Here is a 4,834-nt window from a genome sequence, read left to right on the forward strand (position 1 = left end):
TGGTGGCGCAGTGGTTGAGAGTCTGCCTGCCGACGCAGGAGACATGGGTTCGTGCCCCGGTCCGGGAGGATCCCACATGCCGCGGAGCAGCTGGGCCTGTGAGCCATGGCCGCTGAGCCTGCGCGTCCGGAGCCTGTGCTCCGCAACTGGAGAGGCCACAACAGTGAGAGGCCCGCGTACCGCAAAAAAAAAAAAAAAAAAATTTAAAAAAATAAAATAAAATAAGCCAATTGGGAGACAGATCTGAGACTTGTTTCCTGTCTCCTTGCTTGGCCGCCCTGCAATAAAGCCTTTTCTCCCTGAAGAAAAAAAAAAAAAGACCCTAAAAACCACCCAAGAGATGACAGCATTGATGAACAATAACCCTGGACACCACAGTCCTGGAGGCTCATTTTCTCCCCCTCCAGTAGCTTAGCTGAGAGCTGATGTCGCCCACCTGGAGGCCTCCCCGCTCCATCCAGGTCACTCCCCAGAACAGGGATCCACGTCACACCATGACACAGTCCCCGTCCCCAGGCCCCATGTAGGGCTTTATGAGTGCAGACCCCTGTCTAGAGACCAGACATTCTGTGCCAAACCTCAAATGCAGGGTGTGAACCTTCCAGGGATCGCGTGAGCTGTGTTGTTCCCCGCGGCCGAGCCACGTGGAGCGGCCTGACCTGCTTCTGAATGTCCCAGGGGAGCACCCTTTCTGAGTACGTACTTCCGCCTCGTGCAGTTTTTCTGTTTCCTCCATCTCTTTCAATGGACTCAGCACGTTACTGTCACGCTCCCCGCTTCAGCGGCCACTCCGCCTTTTAAAAGAGCTGATTTGAATTCTCTGTGTACCGGGAGGCCAGATACACAAGTGCCAGAGGAAAGATAGGTTCTTGGAGGGACCAATAGGCTCTCCTTTGGGGAAGAGAGAAAACATCCGGAAAGGAGCAAAGTCCCACAAAGACCACAAGACTGTTGAGGACCTGTAACTGATGGGATGTTAGATCATAGGAAACAAGAGAGGGGAGAACCTCCCAACAGTAAGAAGGACCTTCCCAGGGGCCACTCAGGAAGGTCAGCCCAGACAGCACCGTCCCCTGCAAGGGCCGCCTCTCAAATCCCATCCGCTGTGCCGCAGGCAGCGTCCGCTGGTACTTTGTGCAGGATGTTTGGCAGAAGCCATGAGAAGACCCTGCTGTAAATGAGCAACCACCTCACACCTATTAGAATGGCTTTTACCAAACAGACAAGAGGCAACAAGTGTGGGTGCGGGTGTGGAGAAAAGGGAGCCCTTGTGCACTGTTGGTGGGAATGTAAATTGGTGCAGCCGTTATGGAAATCAGTATGGCGGTTCCTCAGAAATTTTAAAATTGAACTAACACGTGATCCAGCAGTCCTACTTCTGGGCATATATCTGAAGGAATTAAAATCATAATCTGGAAGGGAGATCTCGACCCGTGTTCACTGCAGCATTATTCTCAACAGCCAAGATATGGAGACAATCTAAGAGGCCATCAACAGATGAATGGATAAAGAAGATGTATTATAAAAATATATATAAGGGAACATTATTCAGCCATGAAAAAGAAGGAAATCCTGCATGTGTCACACATGATGGACCTTGAAGGCATTATGCTGAGATAAGTCAGACAGATAAGTGTAGGATCTCACTTATATGTGGAATCTAAAAAAAAAACTGAACTCGTAGAAATACAGAGTACAATAAAATGGTGGTTACCAAGGGCTGGGGGTGTGGGGAATTGGGGAGATGCTGTTTAAGGGTCCAAACTTACAACTAGTAGACAAATAGGCCCAGGAGGTCTAATGCACAGCACAGTGATTATAGTCAGCAATACTGTAGATAAACTCCAAAGCTGCTAAGAGACTAGACCGTCTTTGTTCTCACCACAAAAAAAAGAAATGATAGGGCTTCCCTGGTGGCTCAGTGGTTGAGAGTCCGCCTGCCGATGCAGGGGACACGGGTTCGTCCCCCGGTCCGGGAAGATCCCACATGCCGCGGAGCGGCTGGGCCCGTGAGCCATGGCCGCTGAGCCTGCGCGTCCGGAGCCTGTGCTCCGCAACGGGAGAGGCCACAGCAGTGAGAGGCCCGCGTACCGCAAAAAAAAAAAAAAAAAAAAAAAATGAAATAATAAATGTGTGAGCTAACGCTACTGCAGAAATCATACTGCAGTCTCTAAATTACCAAACCAACACATTGTATACCTTAAACTTACACAATGTTATATCTCAATAAAAAAAAAAGAAAAAGAGCCGCATCTGATGAAGGAAATCCCAGCCTGAGCCCTGCGGCATTTGACACAGCGTCCAACAGCCAATGGAGAGCAAAGGGCTCCACCCACAGCCCCGGACACAGTCCTACACTGTCACAGCTGAATGAATGAAAGAGGGAGGGAGGGAAGAGGAGAAGCGGGAGGGGACGGGGGAGGGGGAAGGGAGGGAACAAGTGAGAACACAGTCTCTAGAGCACTAGAAATACAGGTAATGGAGCAGATGGGATTCTGCAGAAGAGGCCAGCCCTTTAGAGATGTCCTTTGAGCAACACAGAGAAAGGCAGAACCTTTTGACCACTGTGTCTGCTGGAGATGGACTGGATTGTGTGGGTGCAGAAGCAACACAGGGCAACCAAAGGAGAGGATCAGGGCAGGACAGACACACGGCCACACTCCCAAGGGCAGCAGATGTCACCAGTTCTCCAGGCAGTTTCCATACACGTGTGTACACACATGTGCCTTATTCCTAATTGGATACACACATTTCACAGGCTTTTGACCCTCTGCATTTGGTTTTTGGGGTCGTAAAGTCCCGAGTCCAAGGCCTTCCTGAGGTATTCATGAGGAGATGGGGCTGAACCAGATGGCAGCAACATGTCAGCCCAGGGCACACACAGGGCAGTGCAAGAAAGCAGTGTCGTCAGAGATGGGAGCTGAACAGAGCCAATTCCGCTGTGCCGGTCCTGCATCTCATGCAGGGATGTGAGAAAAGCCAGAACAGGCAGCTTCCAAAGTGACCCTCCTCTGCTAGAGATTCACGCCCTTTTGTCTCAACTGTTAAGTCAGGACAGGCCTGCAGGAATGATGGTAGGGGACTCCTAAGACCAGGTCAGAAAAGGCACTGCAACCTGCGCCATGGCCTTTGGGCTCATCAACACCTGCGGCCCACTGAATAGCTGAGAGAAGCAAATGAAGGGCCGTGCACCCACTACCTTAACTCTCCTCCTATTTAGAAAATACAGGAGACAATTCTGGCAAAAAAACCAAACACCTAAACAATACCTATGTGTGTGTACACCTATGTACATACATGCACATATATACATATATATAACACACAAATACACACATATATTATACATTTATGTGTAGATATGCACACACCCAGACATTATAACATTAATGAACTTTGGGAATTTGGGATCCACTTGGACCTATGGAAAATGGGTAAAATTTGAGGCATGAAAGGTCACTTTTAAGGGAAAGGACTGTACCCTGGCCGAGACAGCTCTGACTAAAGCCAAAGGGATGTTAATTACGCGTCTAGAAGGGACGTGCTCAGAAGATGAAATCAAGTGGTCCAGGAACACAAGTCAACCACGAGCTCAGCCAGCCTCACTCCTGGCGTTTCTGAGGCTGAAAACGAGGCTGCAAACGGGCCCTCATACCACGTGTCCAGATATTTCTGAGTTATTTAATATACACCTAGGAATGTGAGGTCCGAATTTCCACTTATTTTTGTCCGGGGCCTGCAGCCAGCAACCAGGGGATTCCCTGACCCTAAAACTAAAGATTCCCCTGCAATCCCACACCTCACTTTTCTGACTCAGATTTCTAGACAGTTCCCAAACCACAGCTTCCCAGAGAGGGGGCAGGAGGAAGTATAATTGTTCAGGGAGCCTGGCTCTGCCCAGACCCCCGCTCTGGGCGACTTGGAGCAGTCAACTTTGAACAAAAGGCAGCAACTTTGAATGCTGAGAGCAGGCCTGTGATGTCTCCTCTCCCCACGCAAACTCAGTGCTCTCCGCCCAGCATCCTCTGGCTCAGAGGGGTCCAGTTTGGTTCAAGCAACTTTCTCCTATGATTCCTTTTGGCTCAATTTTTGGCCAAACTTGCAAAAAGCATTATGAGACTGAAAAGACATTTAGAAAGAAGTCTTTGGGTTTTTGCTTATTCCTCTGGTCTAAGGACAGCTCTGATTCCAGCATCCCTGGAAGATGCTCTTGGTCAAGGCTGGCTATGAATTCACCACCTTTCTTGGATATGATGCAGTTGAGGGAAAAGAAGTATCTGACAGTTGACCACTAATATCCCTTCTAATGGAGATTCCACCCTCCACGATCCTTTAATATCCCTCCCTGGCAGCCAGGCCTTGGTTTGGAATTCTGTCCCTCCTTCCTAGGCAAACGAGCAGAGTGGATTCTTTCCACCCATGTGAACACTGGGCTGTCCAGCGTTGGGGAAAATGCACCAACGTAAGGGCCAAGGGAATCAAATTTTGTCACCTTCGCAATACGGGAATGAGTGCTTCAGCCTATCTGCCCACACCCTCCTCCCAAAGGGTAGGGTGACCCTTGTATTAAGGAGAAATATTAAACCTTCCTCTTCTTAGCCCCTCGGTCCTATTCAGTAATACCACCTGGCGTTCCACTACCACAGCGATCCTGTAGATGAAGGGTCAATAAACCACAGTTCAAGGATAGAGTCCCGCCCAGCACCTGTTTTTACAAATAAATTTTTCCTGGAACACAACCCTGTCCACTTGTTTAAATATTATCTACAGTTGCTTTTGTGCTGTAACAGCAGAATCGAGCAGTTGCGATACAGACGGTGTAAGCAGCAAAGGC

The sequence above is a fragment of the Orcinus orca genome, chromosome 13 (assembly GCF_937001465.1).
Source record: "Orcinus orca chromosome 13, mOrcOrc1.1, whole genome shotgun sequence".
Taxonomy (NCBI): Eukaryota; Metazoa; Chordata; class Mammalia; order Artiodactyla; family Delphinidae; genus Orcinus; species Orcinus orca.